The sequence below is a fragment of the Cervus elaphus genome, chromosome 7, assembly GCF_910594005.1.
Source record: "Cervus elaphus chromosome 7, mCerEla1.1, whole genome shotgun sequence".
In the NCBI taxonomy this organism is placed as follows: Eukaryota; Metazoa; Chordata; class Mammalia; order Artiodactyla; family Cervidae; genus Cervus; species Cervus elaphus.
The window spans coordinates 32,668,337-32,685,030 of record NC_057821.1 but is presented as its reverse complement, the minus strand read 5'-3'; the positions used below and the strand labels follow the sequence as shown (position 1 = coordinate 32,685,030).

Below are 16,694 nucleotides of genomic sequence, written 5' to 3'. Positions count from 1 at the left end.
CTGTAGGCATTAACTGCTAGAGAAACTCTGAATGGAAGAACAGAGTACAAGGAAGAATTGGTAGTTTTGCGTGGTTTTCAATTCTTTTCTCCTTTGTTCATTAAGGAATCGGGACCCAGAAGCTAGGAGTTTGGGACTCAGAAGGCCAGTTGGTGGCCTGCTTGCAGATAAAAATGTGCAGTTTTTTTTTTTTTTTTAAGCTTATCTATTTTCCCTTAAATCAATGAAAGATAGTGCATTCCCAGGTGGCGCTAGTGGGAAAGAAAGAAAGAAAGCAAAAGTGATGTCATGTCCAACTCTTTGCAACCCCATGGAGTATAGCCTCCCAGCCTCCTCCGTCCATGGGATTTTCCAGGCAATAGTACTGAAGTGAGTTGCCATTTCCTTCTCCAGGGGATCTTCCCAACCCAGGGATCAAACGCGGGTCTCCTGAATTGTAGACAGATGCCTTACCGTCTGAGCCACCAGGGAAGTCTGCCTGCTAATGCAGGAGACAGGGGTTCTATCCCTGGGTCAGGAAGATCCCCTGGAGGAGGGCACAGTAATCCTCTCCAGTATTCTTGCCTAGAGAATCCCCATAGACAGAGGAGCCTGATGGGCTATAGTCCATAGGGTCGCAAAGAGTCAATTAAGTATACGTGCATTTTCCCTGAAATTGGTGAAAGGTACTGCATTAATCAATCATACTTTGGCTCACATCCGTGTCTCTTGTACTATAAAGGCTTGAATCTCTCACTTCTTTCCACAGATTGGCTTTGCTTGGCAGTAACTTTTCAAATGATAAGTCAAAGTCCTTCTGGCCAGAGTAACTGTCTATTAGCTGTGGACTGGCTTGTTTCATGCAAATTCCTCAGCTAGTACATACAGAAATGCTTTGTAACCAACAACTCCTTTATGATGTGTAAGTGTTGTTATTAACTGGAGTATGACCACTGGCCAGGAAATTTACTTGAAATCATCCACAGATTCCAGCCAACCCTCCTGCCATCGCCTCTTGGTAGGTATAGAGAGTGCTTTCCAAGTGGTCGTCCTATTATCCCACCTGGATCTCAGGCAGTATCTCACGGCCACTAGGAGCCTGGCTTTACCCACCAACTCTGGGTTCTGGTTGTCCTGCCCAGGATCTCAGAGCCACTCTGTAACAGGAGTCCTCTGATTCCTGATGGGCAGCTTCTCTTCCTCAATTCTTATTATATTAATATATCATCTTATAGCTATACAGTAGCAATGGAAACGAGCAATTGCTTGCTCAGGGCTGTCAGTAAGAGGACGTCACCTCTGGGCCCCCTAAGCTGTTTGGTTTTCTACCTAGGCCTTCAGAATCAGTGCACATGTCCTAGATGCTTCTGCCATCATGACCCCATGAATGAGCCCAGGAAGGAACTTTTGGTGGCTTGAGCACCCCCTCCCCCCACCTTTTGTTTGCTCTTTTTTGGACAAGGTGTCAGGCATCTGCCTTCAATACCTTTGTTTTCTGTACAGTCTGCAAGTAAAGAAGTGCTTCAAAACCTTTCAGATTAATAGTTCCTGCTATCATCTTGGTTTTCCTCCTTGGCTTTCTGGGCAGTGCTGGATGCTGCTTCTGTTGAAACTATTTTTTTTTTTTTCCAATTTAAAAAATTATGATTAAAAACCACATAAAAATTATTGTTCTCTCTGGAGATGCACGGTTCAGTGGTGGTCAGTATAGGCACATGGTTATGCAGCACGTCTCCAGAGCTTTTTCATCTTGTCCACTGAGCATCCTTCACTGTGAGGTAGGATGAGATGTGCCATTGTTGGTTCATTTACTGTTTGCCCTGCTGCTTGTCCCCGTCTACAAAATACAGAATTCTGTTTGAACATCTCTTTTTCATAGAAATTGTGTTAATTTCCCCCTACTCTTGCTTACTCTTGGCATATCAAGTGGAATATATTAATAATGTGCTTGAAGTAGTCAGTATGTACCAGAATTTCTTCATATTGCTAAGTGAGCTTGTGTTGTTTGATGTTTTATTTCTTGGGATAGTAATTAATACTTTTCATATCATTCAACAAATAAATGACTATGTAGTGATTTTAAAAAAATGCTCCTAAGAAGGCTTATATTAGATTGGCCAACAGTTGGCTTGGGGTTTTTCCACCATCTATGAAAAACGAGAATGAACTTTTTGGCCAACCCAGGTTTTTGGGAAAGAGGCTTCTCTGGCTGGACTTCCTTCCCGGTGAGACTGCTGGGCCAGCCATTCAGTGAATTTGCTCAAGCTGTTGTACTGTCTTTACTTGCTAGCTGGGAATCTAGGTAGAGATGGGATTTGAAAAGCCAGAAGTGGAGTGAAGTGAAAGTCGCTCAGTCGTGTCCGACTTTTTGCGACCCTATGGATTGTCCATGGAATTCTCCAAGGCCAGAATACTGGAGTGGGTAGCCTTTCCTTCAAAAGCCAGAGATTTGGTTTAAAGATGGGGAATATTTAGGGCAGCAAGTATTCTCAATTGATAAGATAGAAACCTCACCAAATACCTCGGCTAAAAAAAAGTATTCTCCGAGTTGAGCACAAGGTCCCAGCGTGGAAAGATGTACAGAGTTGTTTTTCCTGGCACTTTTCTGTCTCCAGTATCCCAGATGGTAGCTCCCCTAGTTTTTAACGCCCCCTGGCAGCCTTGCCCTTGTCTTGCTGGGCCTGAATCACAGATGTTGGGTGCTGTTGAGTTTTGAGTTAATTGGCCTTATTGCTACTTACTAGACTCTTGTGTGGTTTCTTGAATTCATGAATTAGTCATTAAGTTGTGTTTAGCAGAAGGACACCCTGGGAATCTGTGGTCTGTCCAGCTGACCTTCTTTTAGAAGGATGCTGTGTGTGCAGACTATAGTAAATGATCGTGGGAAAAACAGAATTCTCTTAGGTGACCCTTTAACTGCAGCCTTTTTTTTCCAACTCTTAACTTTGCAGGTGAGTTTATGCCTTACTTGAGAGTTTTAGTGGGATTATCTATCAGGAGGCTGTGTTCTGAGGCTTAGAAGCTTTTGTATTATTTTTGTGTAATACAGCCCCTGAAAGGTTGAGGGACGTCAATTGTTAGATAAATTTTCCCCAGGATGGGTCACCTCTGAAATAAATGAAATTGGATAATTGGGATTTCCTGCTTGGGGCTGTCGTTGTCAGGGTTTGTTTGTTTGTTTGTTTGTTTTTCGGTTGAGGAAGCACTTGAAATTTCAAGGTCACAGATGTGTGTCACAAAACAACAATCTGAAAGCACATAGATATTTATGGTTTATTATTCTAATTACTTAATCTTTAATAATCTTTGAGAAGCTGTGATTTATGGTCTATCTTGGGTAGGGATAAGTTTCCCAGCTCAGGGTAAACACCCTGTGATTATGTGGTTAATAAGTTCTAACTACTTTCTAAAGCTGAAGTCCCTTTCTAACAAGTAGCAGGTAAGTGAAATGAAAGGCACAAGAATTTCAACTTTTACTCCCTAGGGATGGACTGATGTGGTGTGGTGGGCTCATCGTCTTTTGGTACATTATGAATGCTTCAGATTTCTAGGTGTGATCATCTCAGAGTTTGAAATCACATACTGTATCATTTATGCCAGGGCAGGATGAACCTTTTTAGTTAAGTTGAGCTGGTTGTAAGCTTTTAACCTCCTGTCTTGGACCAACTTGTCTTGTTCACCGGTTTTCTCATACAAGGGTACCAACAGTGCCTGACATCACTTAACACCTTTTTATTAACAAAAATTAGTGTTGGTTTAAAAGAAAATGTCGCTAATTCAATGCATGGGCCAACCATTTCTGAACTAAATTATGAACACAACTTATGTTGTGTCTTGGCTATTGCCTTAAAAACATCAGTAGACAGTGTTATGTTGGTTGTGAGTTTTCTTCCATGAAGTAAAAGACGAATTTCACTTCTGGGTGAGGCATTATAGTTGCCTCATACTTTCATTTCTGGTTAGATTAGGCAGAAACAAAGAGGCAATATGAAGATAGGAGAGGTATTACTTTAATGTGACATGTAGAAAAATATTTTTCTGGTTTTGGGGGGTATTTGCCAGAAATAAAAAGAAATAAAAGTTAGGAAATTTATCAGATAGTGTGTTACCTGTTGAATATTACATTATCTGTAAAGCATATCAAAGGCTGTGTAAAGTTGGGACATACAGAGCCAATTTATATGCCTCAGTGATAGCTGGGTCATTCAGAGTCGTCGTTATAAGGAAGTGATGTATCTCTGTGGTGGGTATGGGTAGTCTCTAGCTGCTTAAATGAGAAGCCATAAATTGTTTAAGGCTGGTCCCGTAGCAAATAGTGACAATGTGTACCACGCATTTCTGAGAAATAATGCCAGGAAATGTATGGCAAAACAATGAAGCTTAGTATATAAGCAGTTTAAGAAATACGACACAAGGAGGGTCCAATGATCTGAACAGTAATCATGTGTGAGTCACATGCGATTCATGTATACTGACATTGTGCTGAGAAATGTCTTAGGATGGCAGTTTTATGATATGGTCATTGTGACCAAGAATACTGATTGCTTTACCCAGTTCGGGAAGCTCACTGTGGATGTATAATCGTGCAGAGTTTGGTTTGTTCTCTGCTGGGTGTGCACTGATCACTGAGATCATGGCTTGTCCTTTTCTGCCACAGTGGGCATTGGGCTTCCTGGGTGCCACAGAGGGAAGACTCCATCCCGCTGGGCAGAAGCCTGTGAATGCTGTCGAGGCCATAACTGTCCCACACTGACCAGAAAGGGAAGCCGGAAGGACTTGGACTCACTGATACTTTGCTGACCTCTTTCAGACCTGCTGCTGGAAGCCTTTAATGAGCTGGTGTTTCCAAACCACGTGGCAGGGCAGGCCGCTTTCTCGTACATGCACTTCTCGGATTGCTGGCTTCCCTTAGCTCACTGAAGCTCTTGTCCAGCCAGGAGGACCTCCTGGCAGGTTTGCCGCTGGCCCCAGGAAGGCAGAAGCATCGGCCATTAGGCTGGCCCAGGGCTCAGAGATAAACATGAAGGTGCTCAACCGAGTGAGACCTGGGGGCGGGCACACAGCCTCTTGGCTCCTTCCAGCATTTTGGGCATGTGGGTTTGTGTTTGGAATTGGTGAGGAGGTGCTCTGTTGATCCAGCAGGCTTAGAGCTCCAGTGGCATACTAATTTCTCCCCACCCCCACCCCCGATGCCAGGATTGCCTTCCCTTGACTGTGAGTAGAGAAAGCGAAGTGGGAATCGTTTTCCGTGAGTGCCCTGATGTGCACAGAGGGGGAACAGAAGCCCTCCTGGAGGCTTTTGCTCATTTCTGAAGCCCTGAGCCTGGCTCTTCCCTTAGGGGTATTTGGGCCAATTGTTACCGCATTTCCCACTGCGTAAATGGAAGGTTTGGGCAAGTCTGGTTGAATGGTTTAGCCTTCTACAAAAACAAAAGCACTTTTTTTCCTTAAAGTGAAAAAAGTTTAACTTGTTTTTGAACCCAGCTTTATTGACCTAAATGAGCTCAGGCAGCTCTAAGGCTACATGGGAGCACTTTGGCCGCAGTGAGGCAGCGCCTGTCACTTTGGGGGTGCATCAGTGTACAATTGAGGGCCCCCAGATAAGCCATCAGTCAGCCTCCCTGAGGGGTGGGGGAGCAGAGTGACACAGTGTGGTCCTAGGTCATTGTCCTCCCCTTTACATTATTTTGAAAACTGCACAGCATTTAAAATTGTATTGAAAGAACATTGGATTAGGGATAGAGTACCTAGGCTTTCCCTCCTTCCATAGTGTTAAAAGGAATTTAGGAAAATCACTGTTTCCTGCGTTTAAGCAGAGGGGAGGGAAAGAAGGAGGGAAAGAGACCACTTCTCTCCCTTTGAAATCGGGGGAAAGCAACATCTTACAGCGAGACATGAGAGTATAAATGATACCTGAGCTCCTTGTAAGAAAACTTTCATTGACCATTAGAGGTTTCAGTTATTCAGCAGGCAGATTTAGAAATTTTCTATTGACTTTCTTCTCTCTCATTTGTTTAGTCTGTGGGGGTCCTGAGTTCTGGAAAGAGCTCATTGGGACCTCTGCTAAAACCATAGATGCTTCTCTGTTGTTTGTCAGTTCCGGCTCAATTACTAGAAGAGATTTTTAAAATTTTTAACCAAAATACTTAATTTTTTTGCCATCTTATTTTCTTGGTCAAGAAGAAGAGACAGACAGCCAAGGCAAAAATTGCTCAAATAATTGTAGCCAAGGGGAAAGGGGTGTTTGTGTGATGCTGCAGGGAGGGGAGAACCGCAGAGAAAGCAGGTTGGAGGGCTAGATGGACACCTGTCTGTTGACATCTTAGTTCATCTGAAGTGTTATGATTAGACCTGGCCTCTTCATATTGAGAAGTCGATGTGCCTGACAGTCGTATTCCTGCAACGGGAATTCCTGCAATGGGACGTCTAAACCATTGCTCAGTTCTACACGGCAGCCTTGAAGACCAGAAATTCTTGGGAAGCCAGGGTCTCTTGGTTAAATTGAGGTTTTATCTGAAACCCATTTGGTTTTCAGACATGTTGGGAATGTTTTTAAAATGCATGAGTGTGCCTTGGAGTGGAATGCTCAGTGAGTTCACTTTATTATCCTTTGGTGATTGAGACATTTATCCAGGAGTGAGGAGTTCATGATAAATTCTGCCTTTCCAAACCTTTACCTAGAAATGTGTATAATTGAGCTAATTTCCAAGTATGTATTCCTGAAGGGCTCTGTGTACTTTTTAAGGAACTGTAATGTTTGTTTCATATTCATTTTTCTGATAAATTTCATTCTTTTAAAAACTACTAAAAAAAAAAAAAAACTACTGTGATTAATTCCTTTAATTTTCCAGTTGGTTTATGATTCTCCAAGTTGAATATGGGTTATTTCTATAAATGGACATGCGTAATTGTAAAGCACTGTCCCTGGCCCTGAGGGACCTGTGAATTAAATGAAGCTCATATTTGATGATTTCTGCCTCCTTTTCTCTCTCTCCTTCTGTCCCTCTCTAGGATTCAGGGTTTTCACCTTTGTCTTGCCCTCATCCAAGCCTAATCTCTGACATTTGAAATTTATTTCAGCTGAAGTCGCCTTCACGAAATGACAAATTTAACTCATTCTCTCACACAGAAATAATCACAGTTAAAGCCTTTTCTTTATTTTCGGTATGAAAGGCCCTATATGCTGCTAATGGAATTTCAGGTGCTAGAGTTTAGAGTACAGATTTTTTTAGTCATGACCTTATTCCTTATGCTGATACTGTATTGTAAACTGCTGTTTTAGTTGCCACTCAGGAAGAGACAAGTTTCTGGGAAACTTTCAGAAACTTCTAGAAAGGAGCACTTTTCTCAACTGAGACTTAAAACAAAAATAGGAATTGCTACTTCTTCCATGCCTAGAGTTGTCATCCTGGAAATTGTTCCTGCATTGAATCTAATTTAGCAAACGTTTATTGATAGCCAATTGCATGCAGTTAAAACTACTGCCCTTAGCTGTAGAAAAACCACCCATTTGTCTTCTGAAGTACATATTGGGTAAAGAAACGGGGTAGTGAGTAGCTGACTGATAATGAATGATTTTTATAATTCTAGAACTCAGAAGTATCTCTCAGGATGCCAGCAGGTATAATAAAATGGTTTTGTGAACAAGTAAATTTGGAAAATGATGAGATAGATGAAGGGGAGTCCCCTCCCCCAACTGGAGCTCTCACAGGGGAAAATGTGTATAGTATTTCCCAAATTTACTTGATTATGAAAATTTATTAAAAAAAATATAAAAAAAGAAAATTTATAATTATTATCATTAGTAGTAGCAGTAGTATATAGCATTATTAGTCCCTGGAGGGAGAGGACTAGTGTTCCTTGGTTAGGGAACAGTTTGGACAATGCTAATCTAGTCCATGAAAATATATTTTTCTCTCTTTTTAGAGAGCTCTCTTATTTCATTCTGTTTTTTCTTTTTGGTTTGGCTGCACCTCACGACTTGTGGGATCTTAGTTCCCGATCAAGAATTGAACCCAGGCCCCCTGCAGTGAAGCATGGAGTCTTAACCAACAGACTGCCAGGGAGTTCAGAGAGCTTATTTATATTAGTGTGTATGTATTTATTATTCAGAAATAGAAAACCTGTTCTTCAAATAGTGTGGTAAATGGATTCCTGTCCGTAAGTTTTGTTATGTAAAGGGTGCCTGTATTTCCCTTGGTTACTGGTGAGGTTTTAGAGGGCTGGGTTCCAGAGATGGTGGTGGTGATAAGCTGCATGGGATGAACCCTCACACAGGGTTCAAGGATGGTGTTGAGTATTTCTTTTGGAATCTAAATCGAGAAGTAGGAACTTGCAGTTCCCGTTTATAGATGACAGATAACTTGCCCAATATGCCGCTTAGAGAGTTTTTATAACATGCCAGCCACTTTTTTTTTTAAGGTGATGAGATTTTTTTTTTTTAAACCACTTATTTGAGATAATTGTAGGTTCATATGCAGTTGTAAGAAATGAGACCCTGTATTCCTTTCATCCATTTCTTCCAGTGATAACATGTTGCATAACAGTGTTATAGTTTCACAATGAAGAAATTAACATTGATACAATCAGCAATCTTATTTAGATTTCCAAGCGTTTACATACACTTGTGTGTGTGTTTAGTTCTGTGCAGTTTATCATGTGTGAAAATTCATGTGACCATCACAGTCAAGATACTGAACTTCCTTCCAAGGATCCCTTGATGTCCCCTTTCATGATCATAGCCAGCTTTCTCCCAGCCTCCCACCCTCAGCCCCTGACGCGGCTGCCTGACTGGTGGACCACGGAGGGCATCCGTGTGTGCCTGACCCTTAGTCCTGGCTCCTCTCATCCACCCTTGACTCTTCTCTGGGGATTCACATTCTGTTCTTTCACATACACAGTTCTCCTTTTCTTTCCTTAGTATCCAAAATTAGAGTTCTTAGGCTTTTTTCTTTTTTTTTTCAAAAAATTTGTAATTTTTAAGAAAGAAAATTGGATCACACTATTATTTTGGAAGTATGGAGATCTGTTATTTTTTCTCCCTCCAGCTCTGTTTTGAGCTTGCCTCCATTTTTGGAGACTTTTTGCTGACCTCCCACTACCTTGACACCAGAGCACACACAAGGAGGATGGTGGTGACTTTAGGGGATAAAGGTAGAGATTCCTGTACACCATTCCTTCAGTTCATGTAAAGGCATCTTTGACCGCAGCATCTCTGAGTGCTGTACTGGCTTTGGTTGCTGTGACGCTAAACATACTCCCAGAGCCCCTGGGATTTAACTCACTGCAGACTAGAAGCTGGCAGTGTACCTGGGGATGCAGGGAAACACAGCACATACGTGTCTATGAATCACAGTCGTGTCAGAGGCTATATACATTTCAGAGAAAACTCCAAAACTGGAGGCAGTGAAGTCTTTTGAAATCTCTATGTGGCATACAGTTAAAAAAAAAAAAAACAAACACCAAAAAAACAGAATTATGTAACAGTTAGCCAAATGTAGATTTTTGCTCATTGAACCCTCCAAGCATACTCCTCAGGGTCTTTGAACTCGCTGTTCCCTCTCTGCCTGGAAAGCTTTTTTTTCCCCTAGAATTACACCTGGCTTGGCTCCTTCCCTCAACCTTCCTTAGGTCTCTGAGCAACGCTACCTTTTCCCTGTAGTCTCCCTGATGTTGAAATTATAACACCCAACCCCACCCCATTCTCCTTACTTTTTCTCCGTCCCACTTTGATCACCATCTAACATGTCCTATGTCTTATTTATGTGACTGTATTCTTTTCGCCCTGGTAGAACATGAGCCTCCTGAAGGCAGGGATTTTTGCCTATTTTGTGCATTGCTGTATCCCTAGCATCTTACAGAATAGTGCCTGCACATATGAGATAGTGGATATTCTTCAGATGCATGTTTTCAAGAGTAAAGGTTTGTTTAAGTTGTAGGACACAAAGGAATAATCATATCTGTGCAGGTCAGCTCCTGATAAAGATGCTCATTTAAAAATGTTGAGTCAGTTTAGTACAAGTGTATACTTTGCTTGCCTACGTAGAACAAGTTTCTAGCAGTGACTTTTCTGTTGGAAAATGATTGACTTTGGGGGAGCTCTTGCAGATATAAAGGAAATTAACCAGCCAATCTAGGTAATTGAACCTTGCAAACTATCCTGGAAGTGTTTATCCTTCTGCCAAATTGAAGCCTGAGTTCAGTGTTTGCATAACCACCTGTGTAATTACTCACATTAGCATTCCAACATGTATTCGGTGAGCTACACTCTTCAATTTTGCAATGAAAGTATTTGCACATGTTGGCTGCTACTGTGCAAAAGTGGGTTTTTGTACATTCCGGAAGCCTGTGTCACTGTTTTGATATGGGGGGTGTGGTCTAGTGGTGGAGAGCCTTTGCTTTCTGGGTGAAAAGAGAATCCATGATGGAAGTAAACTTTTGGTTTCAGTTTTTCTTTGGGGGCTGTTTCTTTTAGTTCTAGGAATGGAAAAAAAATAAATATTGCTCTAAAACTGAACTGAAGTCACTCAGTCATGTCCAACTCTTCCCGGCCTCATGGATTGTTGCCTGCCTGGCTCCTCCGTCCATGGGATTTTCCAGGTAAGAGTACTGGAGTGGGTTGCCATTTCCTTCTCCAGGGAATCTTCCCGACCCAGGGATTGAACCCGGCTCTCCCGCATTGTAGGCAGACGCTTTACCATCAGAGCCGCCAGGGAAGTAAATATTACTCTAGGGATACTTTATATAAATATATTGTGGTTGAAAAAATACAATGTTGTTTGTACAGCAACCCTGTAGGGTAGGTTGGGGTTGGAAGCTTCTGGGCCAGATGAAGGTCTGGTGGTTTGGGGAGCAGTTTGGAGGCAGGCACTGGCTGGGGAGCAAAAAAGGGATGTAATGCGGCTGGAGAACGCCTCCTAGGGGAGCACACTGTCTCCTACTAGTGCCTGTAGGACTGGGAGCTCTTTGTGGTGTGGCTGTGTGGGTGCTTCCTGTTACCTGGCCCTATATGAGTTAAGAATATTAGGAGAAAGCAGAAACACTTATTTGGAAAGTTACATGCACCCCAATGTTCACGGCAGCATTACTGACAATTGCCAATATATGGAAGCAACCTAAGTGCCCATCGACAGATGAATGGATAAAGAAGATAGAGTATGTCTACACAATGCAGTATTACTCGGCTATAAAAAAGAATGAAATAATGCAGCAATATAGATTTGCAGATGAAATTTGCAGCAGTATAGATGGACATAGAGATGATCATACTAAGTACGTCAGAGAAAGACAAATACTGTGTTTTCACTTACATGCAAAATCTGAAAAAGAAATCAATTAAAGCAGACTCATGGGTACAAACTAGTGGTTACAGAGGGGAGAGGGCTGGCAGGAGGGGCACGATGGGGGAAGAGGTACAAACTACTTGGTTTAAATAAGTTACAGGTATGTAATGTCCATCTCAGAGAATATAATCAGTATTTTATAATTATATGTGGACTATAATCTATAAAAACGTTGAATTACTGTGTTGTGCACCTGAAACTAACATAATACTATAAGACAACAATGCTTCAGTTTAAAAAATGTCAGAATAGAAAGGTTGGAGAGGGAGGAGTTAAGGCAGCAAGAAAGTAATTCATTTTTTTGAGACAGGTGCCCACGTGTGAACACTTGGCTCCCAAACAATTGACACTTTCCTTCATTATCCGCAGACACCCCCAAACCACCTTTCACATACTTGATTCTGACTTTTTTTTTTTTTTCTGATTCTGACTTTTCTGTGTCAGCCGAACATTAAAGAAAATTCTGAGTGCAGCTGGGAGGGAAATTCAGGAAGTTCAATCATTCAGTATGCTGAAAGCAGAGTCCTGATGTTCATTCGAGCCGACTGGAACACCTTCCCTTTGTTAGTAAAGTTATTGCTAACTTTAAATAACTAATAGGGGTCAGACGCCACTTAATTAATTTCTGAGCCTAGTCAGCTAGCTGTCCTTTCCCCAAGGGAAATAAGCTCAGTTGAGTTACTTAAATCACACTTTCCCCATTTCTTGAAGTCATTTCCATTACCCTGCCCTAGAAAAAGTAGGCGGCTGCAGAGAGAAGGTTGAGACAGAATTATAAGACTATTTGCGTTTAATGAGCTCAGTACATCACTCTTTGAGATCCTTGAGCAGACAGCTAACATCTCCTAATAAGCACCAGCCGCATACAGATCAAGGTTTTCCAATGAAACCAAAGTGGGCTGTCTGTTTGTGGAGGCGAAACAGACAAGACTTGATAATCTCACAGAATACTTGACGCAAAATGACGTGGCAGAACCAGGAACATGAGAACAGTCTGATAATCTGTGAATCTTCCCACTGAAGTGTGTGAATTCTGTAGTTTTACTTTTAAGTCCTCTGCCTACCCTTCAGAAATGGTCAAAATATGTAGGTGTGGAATTAAGGAGACTTCTGCAATGTCTACAACCTTATTTCACATATGTATATCACTGTCTTTTGTCCCAGACACCCATTTCTTGACCCAAATTTTTAATCAGCCAAAATATGTTGTATGGACCAATATGTTACATGGGATGGTACAGCTACTGGATTATAGTAAGGGATTATAATAAAGTGTTCTTTTAGGAGGGTTTTAGTTTTTTTTTTGCCATTTTAACAAGAAAAATTTCATATGGTCCTATTTGCTAGTTATTTTGGCTGAATTTTAAAAATCCTTACAAGGATTATACATTCTTTCTATTTTTGCTACAGTGGAGGAATTCAAGTAACATAGTTTATCTGAATTTTTAGGAGCCGCTTCTTGGGCTCCAATGCCTAAGTCTGGTGTCCATACAGGGCCTTCGGGAAAGGCTGGATTTAACTATTGGGTGGGTATGTCTTGGACCCTGTTCTGGAGAACTCTTCTTGCAAGTCTCAGGTAGGGGAACTCATGACAACCAGTTTTACCCAAAAGCCGGGCCCCAGGCTTAGATGCCAGTAGAGCAGGGCTTAGAGCCTTGGGTTTTAGTTTTAGTGTAAACCCATGGATCATTCTTGCCATCTACCTAACAGTGAATATCATGCTGTATTTTGACCTCCCCCACCCCCAAGTTGTTTCAGAAATTACCACAGCTGCTTCTCGGGTATTCGAATGCTTAACACTCCCATTTCCACAGGAGTTGTTAACCCCACAGCTGTCTAGGGGCAGCTTCACCCCCACCCTCACCCCGTCCCATCTGCCACCTCTCACTGCTTCCTCACTTGCTACACTGGGAGGGGCACATTCCCACATGAGCCGCTGACTTCCCGCCTTTACAGGGGGCTGGGCCTTAGGTTCATAGTAACTTCTTTCACTGGAAGGACTTTCTTTGGCTGGGACCCCCCACCCTGGGGCGCTGCTGCCTCTCAAGGACGCGCTTTGTGCGGCGGGTGTTGATTCTTCCACTCGGCTGGGAAACTTTTGCAAGGAAACTGAAAGGTGCCTTTAGCTTAAGCAGCTGTGGCTCCCCCTCCCACTCACCCCTCGTTTTTCAAACTCAGAATCTTATTAGAACATGGGAAGGTCACAGTCAGAGTTTCATCCGTCTCTGAAGGATGTGGCTCACCTTGGATGCCCGTCTTCCCAACAGTGTTTCCGGTCTCGGGCCTTTTCCAGATGGGCAGCGTCCACAGGGAGCTGTTTTACCCTGGCCACCTCTTTTAAAACTTAGCAGACTCTCTCTCCAGTGCTCTGTCAGCAAGCTGTTACGGTAAGCAGAGAAACAAGCCCATTAAATTAAGAATCGAATGCTGAGTGTCTCTCTCCTTGCCAACCTCATTAGAAAACAGCGATAAAGTATGGATGCATATAATTACATGATGCATATAATTAAACACTTGAAATCACTTCAAGAGGGGACCTTTTTAATGCTTTTCTAACGGTGGAATTTTCATGTCAGAGTGGGGAGCTGGGTGTCTCTGTTGTACTTAATCCCTCATCTCACTGGGGGTAGGAGGGAGGAGGTAAAGGAGAGGACAGGGTTCCTTTTGACCTCAGCATCCAAGGTCCCATCAGAGTCATTTTGTTACCCATGGAGTAGACTGGAACAGACCTACTCCCCTGTAATTGTGTTTATTTTTGACCGTGTGTAGTTTGATGATGAGCTCAGTCATCAGAGATAAAGACATGCATGGCCTGGCTAGTCTAAAGAAACATGGAAGATGATTGTTAACTGTGTGATGTGCTTGCTCACAGGAATGAAAAATAGGGATATTCAGTATTTTGTACCATCCTTATGGAGTCATGTGGGCACCTAATTTTTAAGGGATGTAAGAGCACTAGGAGATTCATCTGTCTCACAGGTCTCCCACGCTGTGGGCTCTTCTCAGGTAGGAAGTGAAAAGACTAAAGGACTAGCTAAGGGTTGAACTAGAGTTTTGGTCCATGAACCAGGTTTCATTGAGTACTTTCTAGGTGAGAGTTGTTGCTCAGTCCTGTCTGACACTTGGTGACCCCATGGACTGCAGCACACCAGGCTGTCCTTCACTATCTCCTGGAGTTTGCTCAAACTTACATTCATTGAGTCAGTGATGCCATCCAACCATCTCATCCTCTGTCATCCCCTTCTCCTCCTGCCTTCAAACTTTCCCAGGATCAGGGTCTTTTCCAGTGAGTTGGCTCTTTGCATCAGGTGGCCCAAGTATTGGAGCTTCAGCTTCAGCATCAGTCCTACCAAGGAATATTCAGGGTTGATTTGTTGGGGCAGGCATCACTAACTGACTGATTTGATGTCCTTGCTGTCCAAGAGACTCTCAAGAGTCCTCTCCAGCACCATAGTTCAAAGTTCAATTCTTCAGTGTTCAGTCTTTTATATTGTCCAGCTTTCACAGCTGTACATGACTACTGGAAAAACCGTAACTTTGACTATATGGACCTTTGTTGGCAAATTAATGTCTCTGCTTTTTAATATGCTGTCTAGGTCTGTCATAGCTTTTCTTCCAAGGAGCAAGCATCTTTCAATTTCATGGCTGCAGTCACCATCCACGGTGATTTTGTAGCCCAGGATAAGAAAGTCTGTCACTGTTTCCACTGTTTCCCATCGATTCGCCATGAAGTGATGGGACTGGATGCCATGGTCTTAATTTTCTGAATGTTGAGTTTTAAGCCAGCCTTTTCACTCTCCTCTTTCACTTTCATCAAGAGACTCTTTAATTCCTCTTCACTTTCTGCCATTAGGGTGGTGTCATCTGCTTATCTGAGGTTATTGATATTTCTCCTGGCAATCTTGATTCTAGCTTGTGCTTCATCTAGCCTGGCATTTTGCATGATGTACTCTGCATGTAAGTTAAATAAGCAGGGTGACAATATACAGCTTTGACGTACTCCTTTCCCGATTTGGAATCAGTCTTTGTTCCATGTCCAGTTCTGACTGTTGCTTCTTGACCTGCATACAGATTTCTCAGGAGGCAGGTCAAGTGGTTTGATATTCCCATGTCTTTAAGAATTTTCCACAGTGTTGTGATCCACACAGTCAAAGGTTTTAGTGTAGTCAATGGAGCAGAAACATGTTTTTCTGCAGCTCCCTTGCTTTTTCTATGATGCGGTGGATGTTGGCAGTTTGATCTCTGGTTTCTCTGTCTTGGTTCACATACTGTTGAAGCCTTGCTTGGAGGATTAACTTACTAGCATGTGAATTGAGCACAATTGTGTGGTAGTTTAAACATTCTTAGCATTGCTCTTCTTTGGGATTGTAATGAAAACTGACCTTTTCCAGCCCTGTGGCCACTACTGAGTTTTCTAAATTTGCTGGCATATTGAGTGCAGCGCTTTCACAGCATCATCTTTTAGGATTTGAAAAATCTCAGCTGGAATTCCATCACCTCCACTAGCTTTGTTCATAGTGATGCTTCCTAAGGCCCACTTGATGTTGCATTCCAGGATGTCTGGCTTTAGGTGAGTGATCACACCATCATGGTTATCTGGGTTATGAAGATCTTTTTGGTATAGTTCTTTTGTGTATTCTTGCCACCTCTTCTTAATATCTTCTGCTTCTGTTAGGTCCATACTGTTTCTGTCCTTTATTGTGCCTATTTTTGCATGAAATATTCCCTTGGTATCTCTAATTTTTTTGAAGAGATCTCTAGTTTTTCCTATTCTATTGTTTTCTTCTATTTCTTTACATTGATCACTGAGGAAGGCTTTCTTATCTCTCCTTGTTATTCTTTGGAACTCTGCATTCAGATGGGTATAGTTTTCCTTTTCTCCTATATCTTTCACTTCTCTTCTTTACTCAGCTATTTGTAAGGCCTCCTCAGACAATGGTTTTGCCTTTTTGTATTTCTTTTTCTTGGAGATGGTCTTGATCACTACCTCCTGTACAATGTTATGAACCTCTGTCCATAGTTCTTTAGGCAGTCTTTCTATCAGATCTAATCCCTTGAATCTACTTGTCACTTCCACTGTATAATCGTAAGGGATTTGATTTAGATCATACCTGAATGATCTAGTGGTTTTCCCTACTTTGTTCAATTTAAGTCTGAATTTTGCAATAAGGAGTTCGTGATCTGAGCCACAGTCAGCTCCTGGTCTTATTTTTGCTGACTGCATAGGGCTTCTCCATCTTCGGCTACAAAGAATATGTAATTATCTGATTTCAGTATTGACCATCTGGTGATGTCCATGTGTAGAGTCGTCTCCTGTGTTGTTGGAAGAGGGTGTTTGATAAGACCAGTGCATTGTCTTGGCAAAACTCTGTT

General features: G+C 42.2%; 1 protein-coding gene and 1 long non-coding RNA gene across 4 annotated transcripts in view; one reads left to right on the top strand and one right to left on the bottom strand.

The window, feature by feature from the left end:
• Positions 1–16,694, top strand: part of CARMIL1 (capping protein regulator and myosin 1 linker 1) — a 302,688-nt gene that overhangs the window by 68,498 nt on the left and 217,496 nt on the right. The gene's annotated exons all lie outside the window — the stretch shown is intronic.
• Positions 1–16,694, bottom strand: part of LOC122697523 — a 160,789-nt gene that overhangs the window by 116,337 nt on the left and 27,758 nt on the right. The window contains exon 2 of the long non-coding RNA XR_006342079.1: positions 13,565–13,700. This is a non-coding gene — a long non-coding RNA (uncharacterized LOC122697523). The remainder of the gene's footprint in view (positions 1–13,564; positions 13,701–16,694) is intronic.